We start from the raw sequence: 18,296 nt of genomic DNA, 5'->3' as shown, positions 1-18,296 counted from the left end.
AGAAAGTCTTGATTGTAGAATAAAGGATAAAACAATATGAAACAACAAAACAAAACAAAACAGAGAGACAAACCAAACAACATGGTAAGGAAATCAAAATTCTTTTATTAAAAAAAGGAAAAAAATTAGTTTAAAAATTTTTTAAAAAGTTAAAAAACAATTACTCTAAAATTGAGAAAGAAGAAAAAACAAGCAAATTTCCCCCCCTTTTCTTCCTAAGGGAAAAAGAGAAAACACAAACAGACAAACAAAAACAAAAACAAAACAAATAATAGCAGGGAAAAAAAGGCAGTCAATCAGATGAGTATCTTCTGGGCAGCTTATGTTGTCTGCAGCTCATTGTTTTGTATGCTGATTTCCATTCTCCTGGAAGGTACTTGTGTATCAGCCAGTGTGAGGAGCTGTCTAGGTTTGGCTCTGGTGTCCTTAGGTAGATGGTTGATCTGAGGCTCTCTATGGACCCCCTGCTCTTGTCAGCTATTTTGCAACTATGTAGTTGCCTGGTCTTGCTCCAGAGTCTTCTGTAGAATCTTTAGGGTGCAGGATGGCTGTTGTTGCTCAGGGTATCATTCCCCTTAAGAGTTTTTGCGTCCAGCATTCACTGTGAGGGAATTAGTCTCTGTTCCACAGCCAGCTCCTCAGTCTCTACCCCATCCTCCAATTCTACTTTCCCATGCACTGTCCTGCTGCAGTTTTAGATCGATTTCAGCCTGTTACCCTTTCTGTTTGGGACGTTTCAGCAGCATGGTTTCAGTGGGTTCAATTAAGAAACATTCCAGTGAGCCCTCTGCCTGCCCAGCCTCCAACAGCGGTTTTCAGCTTTTCCTCAAGTTCCCAAACAATCGTCCCTGAGAGTCCTATTCTTGTAATGTCCTTCTGTAAGCTGTTTTCCCTCCCCCCTCAGGACTGTGCCCTGTGTTTGTATGTGGGGCCTCAGCGAGCTGTACCAGCTCCTTTCCTGTTGGGGGTGGTGCTCCCAGGCTGCAGGAGAGTCAAGTGGGCTCCGCCCCTTCCTTCCCAGCTCTGGTCGGTTGGTCGCACCAGGCCCACCCCTCAAACAGTCTGCTATTGGGACACCAATCCCAGCTTCCCCTGGCCTGTCTGCCCACCACACACCTGGAAGGTGGGAGGCAGTTCAGAGATAAAATCTCAAAGAAGCACAAAGCAACACAGAGGCAGAGGGTCCACCCTGCAAGGTCCTGCCACCTGTGCACCAAGGCACCCTGCAGGAGGGGCCCAAAGTCAGCTCCACACAGCTCCCTGCCCTGCTGTTCTTAGCAAAGTTGGGGCGGCTCCACGCGCTATCACGGCAACCCACAGGGGTGGTCACAGATCCCAGCTTCTCTACAACGGGAGCTCAGGGCAAGAGGGCTCTCCTCCCCTTCCCTGCTCCATGGAGATTCAGTGCTTTTTGGGATCAACACAATGCCTTACAGGGAGGCAGAGGGTCCCCATGTATGGACTGCTCAGTGCAGTCCTCTGTTCCCTTACTACTCGGGTGCCACATGCTTTGGGACAACTTTTCCTATGGTCAGCACCCTGAGCATTAGATGCTAGTTGCCTATGCTGTTATTAGCTTTGTTTTTCTAGGAAGGCGCAGTCCGTCGTTAGAAGCTTTGTTTTGCTAGGATGGCATTCTCCCCTCCTCGCGGGCACACTGCTCCCCTGCCTGGGTCCCTCTGCCCTCTGCGCGGTGCTCTCCTTCCTCTCTCCTCTGCTCCGGTTTTAATATCCCTGCCTTTGGATTCCACTCTGCACTCCCGAGGGTAGGGAACTTTGCAGCCGCCAAGCTTCGGGGCTCGGAGCCCAGAACAGGCGTCAGGGGGGACTCCCCCTTTCTACGCCTCCCTCTTTTACCAGACTGTAGGATGTTTCGTCAGTGCTCCCTACTTGCACTGTGTCCACTCAGGTATGTTTCTCTGGTTTTTCCAAGCTGGCTACGTAGTATTTTAGGAGTAAATCAAGTCTGTGACTGGGAACAGGGGTACTCTGCTGCTTATCACAGTGCCACCATCTTCCCTCTCCGCCAGACCATTTACTTTCTTTTTTTTAGTATGTCTTTATTGATTTCAGAGAGAGGAAGGGAGAACGAGAGAGAGAGAGACCGAAACATCAATGATGAGAGAGTCGTCATTGATCAGTTGCCTCTTGCACTCCCTAGACTGGGGATTGAGCTTGTAGCCCGGGGAATGCGCCCTGACCGCGAATCTAAGTGTGATCTCCTGGATCGTAGGTCGACACTCAACCATTGAGCCATGCCCAGCCAGGTAGCCATTTACTTTTTAACAGCCATTGTGTTGCCCTCCCTCTGCTCCCTCTCCCTGGATCTCCTCCCTCCATCTTTTTTGTTTGGTACTTCATTTTTTCATGAGATTCTACATATAAGTGAGAGTATGTGATACTTGTTTTCCTCTGACTGGTTTATTTCACTTAGCATAGTACTCTCCAAGTCCCTCCATGCTGTCCGAACGGGTAATATATCCTTTTTTACAGCTGCATAGTATTCCATTGAGTAAATTTACCACATTTTAAACATCTGTTCATATACTAATGGGTACTTGGGCTGTTTCCAGATCTTAGGTATTGTAAGCAATGCTGCTATGAACATAGGGGAGTATGTATTCTTTTTTCTTCTTCTTCTTTTTTGGTTAATCATTTATAAGTTTTCATTGCAATAATGCTGGCAGTGTGGGGAGAGCAATAGGATTTGTCCACGTAAAATCTGCTCTGTTCTCCTACTAGCTGTCGGATTATATAGGGATAAGGAAGAAAGGCTGCGTGCAAGGGGATGGAAGGGTGGGAGAATGACTCTTGGGTCTGTCTTCCATGTGTTTCCTTCCAGGCATATATTCTTTCTTATTGGTGTTTCTTGCTTGTTAGGATATATTCCTAAAAGCAGGGTCCGTGGGTCAAATGGCAGTTCCATATTTAATTTTTTGAGGAAACTCCTCCTTTCCATATTGGTTGTACCAGTCTGCATTCCCACCTACAGTGTACTAGGGGTTCCTTTTTCTCCACATCCTCGCCAGCAATTGTTTGTTGATTTATTGATGATAACTATTCCTTCAGGTGTGTGGTGGTACCTCATTGTCATTTTAATTTGCATTTCTCTGATGATTAGTGACATTGAACATTTTTTCATATGTCTCTTGGCCATCTGTGTTTCCTGTTTACAGTAGTGTCTATTCAGGTCTTCTGACCATTTTTTAATTTGATTGTCTTACTTTTGTTGGATTATATGAGTACTTTATATATTTTGGAAATTAACCTCTTATTAGATGTATCATTGGCAAATATGTTTTCTCATACAGTGGTTTCCTTTTTCATTTTGATGCTGGTTTCTTTTGCTGTGCAGAAGCTTTTTACTTTGATGTAATTCCATTTGTTTTTTACTTTGTTTCTCTTGCCATATGCATTGTATCAGTGAAAATTATGCTCCATGTGATGTCTGATATTTGCTGCCTATGTTTTCTTCTAGGATTTTTATGGTTTCATGTTTTACCTTTAAGTCTTTTACCCATTTTGAGTTTATTCTTGTGTATGATGTAAGTTGGTAGTCTAGTTTCATCTTTTTACATGTATCTGTCCAATTTTCCTAATACCATTCTTTGAAGAGACTCTCTTTACTCCACTGTAAGCTCTTGTCTCCTTTGTTGAATATTAATTGAGCCTAATGACTTGAGTCGATTTCTGGGTTCTCTGTTCTGTTAGATTTAACTGTATGTTTGTTCTTGTGCCAGTACCAGGCAGTTTTGATTACAGTTGCTTTCTAGTATAACTTGATACCTGTTGTTCTGATCCCTTCACATTTTTTCTTTTTTTCTGAGGATTGCTGCAGCTATTCGCGTCTGTTTGGTTCCCTATACATTCTTGAAGCATTTCTTCTAGATATGTGAAGTATTCCTTTAGTATTTTAATTGTGATTGCTTTGGGTAATATGGACATTTTAATGCTGTTAATTCTACCAGTCCTTGAGCACAATATATTCTTCTACTTATTTATATCTCCCTCAGTCTTAGTTTTCAAGATTCTATAGTTTTCTGAGTATAGATCTTTTACCTCCGTGGTAAGTTTATTCCTAAGTATCTTAATTTTTTGTGTTACAGTGGTTAATAGGATTATTTTTTAGTTTCTCTTACTGGGAGTTAATTATTGGTGTATTAAAATGCCACTGAGGCTCCCTGCCCTCAGCAGGCTCGCTCCCGGCGTCGCCTCTCGCTGAGTCGCTGGGCCCTGCGGCTCTGAGGAGGATGCGCAGCAGACTCGGCCGGCTCCACAGACCCCGCACCCGCGGACCCCCTGCCCCACGTCCTTGCGACCGCCGCGGCAAAGATGGCCTCAGGAGTGCAAGTTGCTGATGAAGTATGTCGCATTTTTTTTATGACATGAAAGTAAGGAAGTGTTCCACACCAGAAGAAATCAAGAAAAGAAAGAAGGTTGTCATTTTTTGTCTTAGTGCAGACAAAAAGTGCATCATTGTAGAAGGCAAAGAGATCTTGGTTGGAGATGTTGGTGTAACCATAACTGATCCTTGCAAGCATTTTGTGGGAATGCTTCCTGAGAAGGATTTTCGCTATGCTTTGTATGATGCAAGCTTTGAAACCAAGGAATCCAGAAAAGAGGAGCTGATGTTTTTCTTATGGGCACCAGAGCTAGCACCCCTGAAAAGTAAAATGACCTATGCGAGCTCCAAGGATGCAATAAAAAAAAAAAAAAAATTTTAAGGCATAAAACAGTAATGTCAAACAAATGGTCCAGAAGACCTCAGTTGGGCTTGTATTGCTGGAAAGCTAGGTGGATCTTTAATTGTAGCTTTTGAAGGATGCCCTGTGTAGATCATCGTTCAGTGCCACAAATCAAAAGCTTCCATGTTTAATGTTATCCTCTTGCTATATAAGTAAAGCAAACATGTTTAGGCCAGGGTCTCACTGAGGGGGAGCTATCTTGTCATCTGTTAGAGTAAACTAAATAATCTATAAACATGTGCAAACACCCCTAAAGTAAATCTAAAATCTAAAGTTTTATTGATGTGAAATTAAATTCTTATTGGCCAAATGCCTTTTTCAATGAGTTAGCTTGTAAAGATTTTTGTGAAGCTCATGATTTTTAGTAATGCTGTTCACAAAACAGTACAAGGTCATATAAAGAGAATTACTGCAGCTTTGTTAACCTCAGCAATTACTTTGTTTCTTTAGCTTAGAGAATTGGTCATAATCTGGTTACAATTTGCCCAAATTCTTTATTCTCTCTTGAGCTAAACTGAATAATGGAAAATAATTTTCACAACATGTAGTAACACTAATATACTAACTACCGTAAGATTAAGTCAGGCAGTCTTTTAATTCTACCAGATGTGTAATGAAGACTGTCTCAGAATTGTGTATGCTTATAATCAGCGCTGAGCTTGCAAAGCACTATTTCAGGCACATAGTTGGAGTACAGGAAACTCCTTGCACCTGTGGTGAGCTCTCCACTTACTAGATGGGAGACTGTTCTTCAAGTGACCTTGCATCTTGAGAATCATGTGTCCTCAGGAAAATGTGCAGTATCTTGTAACAACCAATTATAATGCAAATTAGGGCTCCATTGTAATACACCTTGTTAATGAAAATGATAAAACAGTATATTGATAAGCTGGGACACTTGTGATAGCTTTAATTATGTCTTCTTCAGAACTGTTTCTGGCACAGTAAGGTGTGGAAGAGCATTAGGTATGTTTACTCTGGGGCCTGGGAGAACTTAATTTCCTAGAGCAGTTTGTCAGCTGTATGTGAAATGGGGAGCAGGTGTGACAAATGATGACACCCACAGAAAACTGCTACATGATGACACTTGGAAGTGATTGTCTTTAACATCACAGGCATAGCAACATAGAGATGAACAGTTGAACTTAGAAGTAGCTGTATTGGCTTTATGTAATAAAGGAAGCATTTTTATTTAAAAAAAAATGCCATTGATTTCTGCTTGTTAATTTTGTGTCTTGATGCCTTGCTGAATTCATTTATTAAATCTAGTAGATTTTTGTGGAGTCTTTAGGATTTTCTGTGTACAGTATCATGTCATCTTTGAATAATGACAATTTTTCTTCCTCCTTTACAATTTGAATGCCTTTTATGTTTTCTTCTTGTCTGATCACTGTCACTGGGACTTCCAGAAGTATGTTGAATAAGTGTGGTGAAAGTGGACACCCCTGTCTTCTTTCTGTTCTTAGGGGAAATGCTTTTTGTTTTTGCCCATTGAGTATGATGTTGACTGTAGGATTGTCATATATGGCCTTTATTATGTTGAGGTATGATCCCTCTATTCCCACTTTGCTCAGAGTTTTTATCAACAATGGGTGTTGGATTTTATCGAATGCCTTTTCTGCATCTGTTGATAATTTCATGTGATTTTTGTCTTTCAGTTGGTTTTGTGATGTATCACATTTATTGATTTGTGAACAGTGTACCAGCCTTGCATGCTTGGAATAAATCCCACTTGATCATGGTGTATAATATTTTTAATTTATTGCTGGTTCCGATTTGGTAATATTTTGGCGTCCTAAAAACTTCTTTGCATTCTTCCTTTTTCATTCTTTTTTTTCTTCTTCTGATTGCATGTTTTTTGCTTTCTTATATTCCAAATCAGTCATTTGATTCTCAGCATTATCTTCTATGCTTTTGATTCATGGTAAATTATTTTTCATTTCAGTTAGTGTATCCGTCATCTCTGACTGGTTCTTCTTTTTTCTTTTCAATAGATGATCTATTTTCCCTTGGTATATCAGAGACCGTGTAAGGGAGGTGTGTGGGTGTGAGTGAGAGAGGGAGAAACAGCAATGCAAGAGACTGGTGGCAAGGAACGAACTTGCAACCCAGTTACCTGCCCTTGACGGGGAATCAATCCCATGACCCTTTGGTCTGCGGTCCGATGATCTAACCACTCAGCGACCCTGGCCATTCTTTTTTATATTCTCATGTTGTTTTTTTTAAATTATTTTTATTGTTGAAAATATTACAGATATCTTCTTTTTCTCCCCCGTTGACCCTTTCTATTCTGCTCCCCACCATTTCCTTTTATATGGTGTTGAAATTCTCTGTAAGTTCATTGATCATCCTTATAACCAGTGTTTTGATCTCTGCATCTAGTAGATTGCTTGTCTACATTTTGTTTAGTTCCTTTTCTGAATTTTCATTCTGTTCTTTCATTTGGGACATGTTTCTTTGTTTCCTCATTTTGGCAGGTTCTTTGTGTTTGTTTTGATATATTGGATAGAGCTGCTACATCTTATGGGCTTGTTAGAGTGGCCTAATGTATTGGGTGTTCTGTAGTGTCCAGTGGCACATCCTCCCTGGTCACCCATGCTGGGTACTTGATATGCGCCTCTGTGTGGGCGGTGTACACCCTCCTCTTTTTGAACCTTGATTGCTTTTGCCACATCAGTGTGAGGGATTTAGCCACAGGTCAGTCAGCTGCAAGGACTAGTCCTTGTAGTGTGTTGCTTGTGGAGGTGGTTGGGTGGTGGTGCTTCAGCATGGTATTAAGCTGTGGGTGGGCTGGCTCTGAGGTCTCCAGGGAGGTGCTGGCCAAGTCAGCCACTGCCTATGTCCTGCCTAGGGCCATCTGGCATGAGCTACAAAGCTATCTGCAGATTGTAGCTACTTGTCCTATGCTTGGAGGTGCCGTGGTGAGGCCAAGCTGTGAACCAAGGTTGGTTCCTGGGCTTGTATGTGCCCAAATGAGGCCTTGCTGTGAACCAAGGCCGGCTGCTGCTTGTGCCAGGCCTGGGGTCACTTAGGGACAGTTACAGGGCTTGCTGAGGCCAGATACTGCTTGTTTGAGAGATTTTCGAAAAATCTAAAGCATGAGCCAAGACAAAGCATTTGAAGTTGGGTGGGGCTGGCCTCAGGGAATTACCGAGGGGTGCCGAATAGTGAGTGCCAGGTTGATGGAGTCTCAAATATGGTGCATGTCTGACAGCTGTGTGGTGGGAAGGCTCTGAAAAGTAACAATGGTCTCTGCCAGCACTTCTGTCTGGGAGAAAGCTGTCCCTCCAGCTCTCACCCCGATGCCAGACAATTCAGTTTCTCCCCTTGTGTCTCTGGTACCTTTCAACCTGCTGCCCCAGTGCTGAACCTCAGAGCGACTGACTCTAAGTCTGTGCTTGGGCCCTTTAAAGGAACTGCCTGAGACTCAGGTAGCCTCTGACTCTCTCAGCCATAATCCCCCCTGGCTTTTACAGCTAGAAGTTATGGTACCTTTTCTTCCCGGCACTGAACCCTGGGTTGAGGGGCATTGTGTGGAGCTGGGACACCTTGCTCCTAGGAGTGGACCACTGCATCCAAGGTATCCTTCTTTATTTTTTTCTGCTACGTGTGGGTTTAGGACCAGCCCATTTTGTGTCTCTGCCCCTCCTACCAGTCTTGATGTGGCTTCTTCTTTAATTTTCTAGTTGTAGGACTTCCATTCAGCTCAGTTTCAGGTGGTTATGAAATGGTTGTTCTGTAGTTTAGTTGTAATTTTGGTGTTTCTTTCATATATATTCTTATTCCTGCTTATAGCCTTTTCTACTGTAATATTTTTTGTTAAGTCAGTTTAATGGTGGTGAACTCTTCATTTTTACTTCTCTGGCAAACTATACTTTTATTTTGGATGATAACCCTTTCGGTAGAGTATTCTATATTATAGATTCCTTTCAGCACATTAAACACCTTCCATTCCCTTCTATCCTATAAAGTTTCTCCTGAGAAATCAGCTTATACCCTTACGGTGTTTCCCTTGTATTTGAGTAGTAGTTTTCATCTTTTTGCCTTTAATATTGCCACTTTAACTTTTGCACTTTATTACACTATGTCTTCATGTGGATCTCTTTGGGTTCATATTGTTTGGAATTCTCTGTGCTTCCTGGAACTGGATGTCTGTTTCCTTCCCGAGTTAGGAAGATTTTTAGTCATTATTCCTTCAAATAAGCTTTCTGCCCCCCTTTTCTGTTTTCCTTCTGGGATCTCTATAATGCAAATGTTAGTTCTCTTAGTGTTGTCCTAGTTGTCCCTTAATTTACCCTTGTTTGTTTGTTTTTTTCTTTTTGCTATTCTGATTGGATGATTTACACTATTCTGTCTTCCAGGTCCCTAATCCTTCTTCTGTATTACCTAATTTGCTGTTGATTCCCTCTAGTTTATTTTTCTTTTTTTTTTCTTTTTTAAATATATCTTTATTGATTTCAGAGAGAGGAAGGGAGAGGGCAAGAGAGAGATAGAAATATCAATGATGAGCGTCATCATTGATTGGCTACCTCCTGCACTCCCCCTACTGGAGATCGAGCCTGCAACCTGGGCATGTGCCCTCACCGGGAATTGAACCTCGATCTCCTGGATCCTAGATCGATGCTCAACCGCCGAGCTATGGCGGCCGGGCTCCCCAACCTTCTTCATGCGGTCTTTCTGTTTTGTGTTGTACAGAAGCTGTTCAATCAGCCTTCAGTTGTGTCTCACGAGGAATTGCTTTATACGTAGGTGTATATTTAGTGTGTTCTTGGAAGGAGGTGAGTTCAGGGTCCTCCTGCACCTTTGTCTGTACCCCTCTCTTCCCATGTCTTTTAATGGTTGAATGCCTAAAGAAATAGTAAATTCATTACATGTTGTTACGAATTTGTTCACTTAACAATTGTTAAATAGAGCCCCCTGAGTTTGGACAAGAGATCACAAGAGAAATGGAAATAGACAAATTTATTACTCACAGTTCCTGGAGGTATTAAAGACACAGCACATCTTTATAAGGGCCACATGTGGTGGGCAGGACAGGATAGGCTGAGATAGAAAGGCAGGACCTGAGATAATAAAGACCTTTATTAGGATCTATAGGTGAAATGCTTTAGATTTCCAGGCTAAGGGTGAATAGAGCAATTCAAACTAAAAAGTGTGGGGTTTTGCTAGGCTTCTAGGTGGCTTAATCTAATGGGTACACAAAGGAAAGGCCCTGGGTAGCACAGGAGACTTTATCACAGTGGCCCTGGGAAGAGTCATATTAAGACTTACATTTACATGTATTTCTGTGGGCTGTTACCTAGGGCATGTGTTTGCATGAGGGTCTAATAATGTTAAGGCCCCTTCAGGCCAATTGGCTAAGCAAAATGGATGTCGAGGCAGTAATACTATGGAGTAGCTTAGTTTAACTCTCCACACACATAGTACCAGTCAAGAATGAAAACAAATTAAGTTGATACAACAAGGTGGATGGATCGCCAGAGAATTATGCTGAGTGAAAAAATTCAATCTCAAGAGGTCACATACTGTAAAATACCATTAATATAATGTTCTGAAAATGTCAGAATTATGGAAAAAGAGAATAGAGTAGTATTTAAGTTTCAAGGGTGAGATTGGGTATAGGTAGGTGGTAGGTGTGTTATAAACGATCACATGAAGTATCTTTGTGTTCATGTAAATGTTCTGACCTTGACTATCAATATCAGTATTCTGGTGGTGATATCGTAAAATTTTGCAAGCTTTTAGTATTGGAGGAATGTGGATAAATAGTAAAAGGGTTATCTTTGTATTATTTCTTACAACTGCATGTTAATCTACAATTATCCTAAAATTAGAGGTTTAATTAAAAGCGCTCTGTTCTTGAATTACTGATTTGTCAATGCCCTTTTTGTGTAGATTTCAATTATCTGGACAAGCCCTCGTTTTATTTTTAATTAAAAAAATATTTTAAAATCTTCACTTGAGGATATGTTTTTATTGATTTGAGAGAGAGAGGAAGGGAGAAAGAGAGAGAAACATGAATCAGTTGCCTCCCGCACTCGCCCCAACTGGGTATAGAACTCAAAACCTGGGTATGTGCCCTGATGAGGAATTGAACCGGCCACCTTTACGAATGACTCTCTAACCAACTCAGCCACACCAGCCAAGGCCCCTCCTTTTAAATGGAAGTACAGTATCATCTTAATGTTTGGAACCCATCTGGTTAGCCAGTTAACTTGTTTTGGACACAACTGAGATGTAGAATAAAAAGGATTTTGAGCCCAACTGGGCGTGGCTCAGTGGTTGAGCATTGGCCTAGGATCCAGGAGATCTCGGTTCAATTCCCGGTCAGGGCACATGCCTGGGTTTTAAGCTCGATCCCCAGTAGGGGACGTCCAGGAGGCAGCTGATCAATGATGACGCTCATCATTGATATTTCTGTCTCTCTGTCTCCCTCTTCCTTCCTCTCACGGAAGTCAATAAAGATATATATATATATTTTTTTCTTTTTAAAAAAGGATTTTAAACAGCTGAAAGAGGTACAGCGGTGTCTGCAAACTCACATTGAATTAATTTTATTGTATCCTTCATTTGCAGCCTTTAATACATAATTCTAATGTGTCTGGTTTCCAAATCCATGGTATATTTAGCAGAGAGAAGAGTGTCAGTACTATGATACATTGGTTGTTATTACATGTGGCAGCTCATAGCCTGACTGCAAGTAAGGAGATAAACATATAAATGTAAAATAGAGTAGTCTGGGGCAATTTAATGTAGAGGGTATTCAGAACAAGGTTAAGTTATAGTTTATCTTTTGTTTTGTTAGATAGAAATGCATGTTAACATTTTAGGGTTCCCTTCCAAAGTTTACAAAACAGTTTACTTAGGTCTAAACCCTCAGCTATTTAAGAAATCTCAAGCTATTCAGAAGATACAGCTTTTATAGATCCTGGGAGGGGTGGGAAACCCTTATTAATTTGGAAATGAAATGTTTTTTTTCCTAATCCATTGTTTACTACAAGATGATAGGTTAAATGATAGTGAAGTTGTAGACTGATACAGACATCAGTAGTACTCTTGGGAAAGGGCAATAATCTATGATGGCGTGGGAGCAGATCTAGGGGGACATATCACCTGATATGATTGCTAGCAGTATAAAAGAGTTTTCAGTGTGGGCTTTTCAAGGGATCAGCAAAGTCTGGGGTTTTAAAGTCCCCTGCTATAACTGTACTGCTGTCAGTCTCTCCCTTGTATCCTACAATTTTAAGTTGTATTTTCATTTTCATTTAGCTCAAAATATATTTTAAATTCTCTTTAGATTTCTTCTTTTATTCAAGTGCTAGTTAGATGTGTCTTACTTAATCTGCAAATATTTTGGGATTTTCCAGTTATATTTATGTTCTTAAGATCTAGTTTAATTCCATTGTGGTTTAAGGGCATACATACAGGCCACAGTAGGAGTCTTCTTATTTCTCTCTTTCTCTGGTTCTCTCTGGTTCTAGCTGGTGTTTCTTTAGCTTGTTGATCTCATGTACTTAACAGTCTCCTCTTAATTGCTTACAATTGAAATTTCTTTTGTTTGGGGAGTACTCTATGGATTGAACTTTCTCCACTGTGTTCCAAATTAAGTTGTTTCCCTTGGGGGTAGTTTGTGAGCTCTCTGTTAATTGCAGCCGGCCTCTGCCGTTGGCAAAACCTCTGTACTGCTGCTCTGGAGCTGAGGGTAGGAGAAGGGGCTTGCTTTTTCAGAGTGACACCCCTACTTAGTGAGCAAGGTAGTTTGGCTCAGGTAGTAGCCTCTCATTTTCCTAAATGACTGCCATCCTCAGGTTAAGTCTTCCCTTTTGCTGTGTCTCAAAGAAGGTCTTTTTCCACATTATTGTCCCTCCCTTATCTACAAATAAATACATATGTGTGTGTGTGTGTGTGTGTGTAAATATATACAAAAAGTGTTAGCTGAGGTTTTGATTGGGATGACATTGAATTTATAGATGACACTAGGAAGATTTGATATTTAGGCTTCTGATTCATGGACGTAGTGTTTCTTCATATTTATGTTTTCTTTAGTTTTATTTATATTTTGTTTGTTTTTTTCAGCATCTAGGTTCTGCACATATTTTGTTAGATTTATATATATGAACTATTTTTTGGAGTGCTATTATAAATTATATTTTTATTTGTATCATTTCAAATTCTAATTATTAATAGCTGTATATAAGAATGACTTGTTTACTGATTTGTATTATGCAATCTTGCTAACCTCACTTTTTAGTTCTAAGAGGTTTTTTTGTAGATTATTTTAGAATTTCAACATGGACAATAATGTTTTCTGCAAATAAAGGTCTTTTAAATTTCTCCCTTTCCAACATCTGTGCCTTATAATTGTTTTTATTGCTTTGTTGGTAGTTCTTCCAATACAACGTTGAATAGGGTAGAGAGAGAGGGCATATTTTTCTTCTTCCAATCTTTATTAGCGGTAGGTCTTTTATAGATGCCCTTTATTAAGGTAAGTACTTCCCATTCCATTTTCAGTTTTCTGAGAATTTTTATCATGAAAGTATGATTTTTCAGATACCTTTTTCTAAATGCATTGAGATGAGTGGTCCTCTTTAAATTGTTGATATGAAATTTCACGGACTTTTTTGAATTTTGAACTAAACTTGCATTCCTTGAATGAAACCGACTTGATTGTGATATAGTATATGTATATATTATATTACTGTATTTGATTTGCTAACATTTTGTGACAATTTTTATTTTATATCTATGTTCATTAGAGATACTGATTTATAATTGGAACATGTTCCCTCCTCTTTTTTTTTTTTTTTTAAATATATCTTTATTGATTTCAGAGAGAGGAAAGGAGAGGGAGAGAGACAGAAACATCAATGATGAGAGAGGCATTGATCGAGTCCGCAACCGGGCATGTGCCCTGACCGGGAATCGAACCCCGATCGCCTGGATCCTAGGTCGATGCTCAACCACTGAGCCGTGCCGGCTGGGCTGTTCCCTCCTCTTTAATGGAATTGATTGTGTAGAATTAGTATTATTTCTTTCTTGATTATTTGGTAGAATTCACCAGTGAAACCATCTAGGTCTGAAAATTTTATCTTTAGGAAGTTTGTGACTTTCAGTTCAATTTATTTACTAGGTATAGGGCTATTTGGGCTTTCTTGATCAAGTTTGGGTAGTCTGTGTCTTTCAAATAATTGTTCCATTTTCATGTAATTTATCAAATTTATGAGCATAAAGTTGTTTGTAGTATTCCTTCATTTTCCTCCTAATGTCATTGGCTTCTCTCTCCCTTCCCTCTCCCTTCCCCCTTTTTTCTTTTTGTGGGCAGCTTCAAAAAAACCAGCTTTTGGTTTTATTCATTTTTTGGTATTTTTTATTTATATCTGTTTTAGATCTTTATTATTATTTTTCCTTCTGTTAGCTTTAGATTTAATATGTGCTTCTTTAGTTTTATTAGTGCAAACTTTGGTTACTGTTTTTAGGTCCTCATTTCCTAATATAGCATTATTTAATGATACAAATTTCGCTGTTGGTAGTGCTTTAATGGCATCCCACAGATTTTGATATACTGTATTTTCGTTGTCTTTTAGTTCAATCCATGCTTTAATTTCCCTTCAGACTTTCTCATTGATCTATGTGTTATTTAGAAGTTTTTTGTTAATTTTCAGTTATTTGGAAAAATTTTTGTTGAATTCATTGACACTGGTTGTCAAAATTATACAGGTCTCAGGTGCACAGCTCTACAACAAGTCATTTGTACATTGTACATTTGTACAAGTCAAGTGGGAATTTTTGGATATCTCTCTGTTGTTTCTTTGTAGTTTAATTTTATGTACTAGGAATGCCCTTTGGGTTACTATTATTTTCTTAATTCATTGAGATTTGTTTTTCAGACCAGAACATGATCTGCCTTGGGGAATGTTGCATATGTGTTTTATTTATTTATTTTTATTTTGTTTTCGTTTATAAAAGATTATAAAGACTTTAAAGGAATTTGCACACAGCACCCCCACATATTCTTTTCACTTGTTCCCTCTAACTCACCCCTCTTTGCATTCCCTCTTCTCTCTGTATTCAGCAGAGGACTCTTCCTCCTTCTTTGGTAAGGAAATGAAATTGATGGGAAAGAGTTGGGGGAGGTGGTGGTCTTCCCAACACCCCCTCTCTGTCCCTTTACATCCTCTCCTTCCCACCTACATATTCATCTGCATTCATATCCACCATTATCTTCCCTTTAGTCCTTGAGAATGAGAGTCTCCTCTTGCCAAGGTGACCCTTCTATGGCTAATTGTGTGGTCAATCTATTTATTTGACATGGTCAGCTCCTTCTAGCTAAACTGCCTTTGTACAACTCCCTAAAAGGGTATGATATAGATCTTCAGTCTTCTCCCACAGGGAAGGCCTCACACTGGACTGGAGGTGAGCACTTGACCTAAGGGAGCCAGCTTATCAGCTGTCTGGCGGTCTTCAGTCTGTAGAATCTTGTCCAGATCATCTTGGCTAAGAATTTGCACGTAGGCACACAACTCTGTCAGCTGCTGTGATGGCTCGTAAAACAAAGATGCTAGAAACAGAGTTTCTCTTATTTGAAAGGTAACCTGAGAAGATGTCATTCTGATGGATTTATTTTAGGATGTCCTGCTGCCTGGTCTTCCGGTCCCCGGGTTCCCACCACGCTGGAGAGCGAGTTCCCAGTTGAGATGCCAGACTCCGCCCTCTGCTCCTCACCATCGCTCCCCAAGTTGGCCTACAGCAGTGCCCAGCAGCAGAAAGCGGCTGCGCTCAAAACCCTCCCTATGTGTGTTTTTAGAAGACTATGTATTCTGTTGTTACTATTTAGTGTTCTAATATTATATGAAGTTGGCAGATAGTGTTGTTCTGGTCTTCAATATCTTTTCTGATTTTCTGACTGTATTATTAATTTCTGAGAAAACAGTGTTGAAATCTCAAACTAATTTTTCATCTGCCTGCTTGTCCTTTCACATCTATTATTTATTGTCTTATGCATTTTGAAAATCTATTGTTAGGTGCATATACATATGGGATTATTATATCTTTTTTGGAGATGTCACCCCTTTATCTTTTCATAATGTTCCTTTTTATCCTCTGATAATCTTTCTTGTTCTGATGTCTACTTTGTTTCAAATTAATATTGATTCTCAACCTTTTTCTTTGGTTAGTGTTTTATGCTATATCTTTCTCCATCTTTTTACTTTTAATTTTTGTGTGTCTGTATAATGTGTGTGGCTTACACTATGTTAGTGGTTGGGTTTTTAGGTCAGATAGAGTAGGTGGATTAGCTTGCATTTTATCCCATATGACAATATCTGTCTTTTTACTGCTGTTATTTTGATCATTCAATTTTTAAACAACTTTTTAAGAAAAAAACAAACATACAATTTAGTCATTTAAAGTGTATAATTAAACATTTTTTAGTAAATTTAATGAGTTCTGCAACTATCAGCATAATCTAGTTTTATAACATTTTCACCACCTCAGTAACATTTTATGTTTAATCTCTTTTCACCCTCAGCCCCAGGCAAGTACTAATCTATTCTTTTTTTTTTTTTGTAGATTTGCCATTCCTGGACCTTTCATACTTCTGTAATCATTTAATATATAGTCTTTTGTTTTTAAGTTCTTTTACGTAGATTAGTTATTTTGAGGTTTGTTGGTATTATATGTATCAGCATTTCATTTATTTTTATTTGTGAATAATATTCAATTGTATACAACTTTTAGAATATACCACTTTTTGTTGCTACTATTAAACACTTGATAGGAATTTGGTTTATTACTGTTTTATTGGTTATTATAAATTATGTTTCTAAGAACATTCATGTGGAAATCTTTGTATGCATATGGTTTCATTTCTCTTGTGTATGAATTGTTGGATAATATGGTAATTTGTATTTAACTTTTTAAGAAATTTCTAAGTTCTTTTTCAATGTAACTGTAACATACTATATTCCCATCAGCAATGTATGAGGGTCAGTGATTCTTAAATCTTTGTCTACATTTGTTACTGCATTCTGTTGGAGTAGAGTTGCATCTCATTGTGGTTTTAGTTTGTATTTCCTATTGACTAATGAATTATGAATTTTAAAAATTTTCTTATTTCATGTGTCTTTTTTGGTAAGATGTCTATTTAAACATTTTGCCCATTTTTAAGTGGGTCGTTTGCCTTATTATTGCGTTATAACAGTTCTTGATATATTCTGGATAATAGTTTTGTATTAGGTCAGTGAGTTTCAGCCTTTTTCTTCTCATGGCACACATAAACTAATTACTAAAATTCTGCGGCACACCAAAAATTGTATTTTTTGCCTGACAAAAGATAAGGCATAATTTTGATTCATTCACACTGGATGGCTATTGTTGTATTGGCCGTTGTCATTTTTTTATTTGACAATCTAAGGGAAAAGAGGTCATTGCCCCTGACTCAATAGTCTGGTTTTGCATGCTTTAAAAATTCTTGCAGCACACCAGAGGCACATTGGTTGAAAATTGCTGTATTAGGTGATTTGCAAGTATTCTGATATATGCCTTGTATTTTTCATTATCTTATTTGTGTCTTATGAAATAAAAAGTTTTGATATTTATTGAAGGCTTCTTTTCAATTCTTTCTTTTAGGGGATGATTCTTTCAGTATCATACCTAGCAAACACATGCCTAACCTAATGTCTCAAAGATTTACTTATGTTTTCTTGTTTTTTTTAATCTTCACCTGAAGATATTTTTTCTGTTGCTTTTCAGAGAAAGTGGAACAGAGAGAGAGAGAGAGACGGAGGGAGGGAGGGAGGGAAGGAGGGAGGGAGGGAAGGAGGGAGGGAGGGAGAGAAACATTGGTGTGAGAGACACACATCGATTGATTGCCTCCCACAAGTGCCCTGACTGGGGCCAGGATCAAGCCCGCAACCGAGGTACGTGCCCTTGGCTGGAATTGAACCCGAGAGCCTTCAGTATGCAGGCTGACACTCTAACCACTGAGCAAAACTGGCTAAGTCTTGTGTTTTCTTCTAAAAGTTGTATAGTTTTACCTTTTTCAATTAGATTTCTGCATATAGTTTGAGATTAATGTTTATGTATGTTGTGAAGTAAGGGTCTAAGTTCATCTTATTGTAAATATCCAATAGATTCATCACTGCTATTTGTAAAGACTACCCTTTGCCCATTAATTTTCTTTGGTACCTTCTTTGAAAATGAATTGACTATAATGATACTTCAGTATTCTCAATTTTTTTAAAAAAATATATCTTTATTGATTTTAGAGAGAGGAAAGGAGAGGGATAAAGATATAGAAACATCAATGATGAGAGAGCCATTGATCGGCTGCCTCCTGCACGCCCCCGACCGGGGATCGAGCCCGCAACCCGGGCATGTGCCCTGACCGAGAATCAAACCCTGATCTCCTGGATCCTAGGTCGACGCTCAACCGCTGAGCCACGCCCGGCCGAGCTGTAGTAATTTTTAAATCTGGCAGTGTGAATCTTCCAAATTTGTGCTTTTGGCTAATCTGGGTCTTTTGCTTCTTTATATAAATTTTAGAATCAACAT

The 18,296-nt window shown here is 39.3% G+C and overlaps 1 long non-coding RNA gene and 1 pseudogene across 3 annotated transcripts in view; both read left to right on the top strand.

The window, feature by feature from the left end:
• Window positions 1–17,341, top strand: part of LOC308551339 — a 55,625-nt gene extending 38,284 nt beyond the window's left edge. Inside the window, exons 3-4 of one of the 2 annotated variants that reach the window (XR_013998006.1) lie at window positions 15,372–15,537; window positions 16,314–17,341. This is a non-coding gene — a long non-coding RNA (uncharacterized lncRNA). The other variant, XR_013998007.1, reaches the window with a different exon arrangement.
• On the top strand, window positions 4,221–5,021 carry LOC308551338 (destrin pseudogene; annotated as a pseudogene). The gene has a single exon. The product of its transcript is annotated as a destrin pseudogene (transcript).
• Window positions 17,342–18,296: the final 955 nt, after the last annotated feature.

This window comes from Miniopterus schreibersii (assembly GCF_964146895.1).
Source record: "Miniopterus schreibersii genome assembly, chromosome: X".
Lineage (NCBI taxonomy): Eukaryota > Metazoa > Chordata > Mammalia > Chiroptera > Miniopteridae > Miniopterus > Miniopterus schreibersii.
Note: the sequence above shows the minus strand (reverse complement) of the source record. Positions and strands in the feature narration are given on the sequence as shown.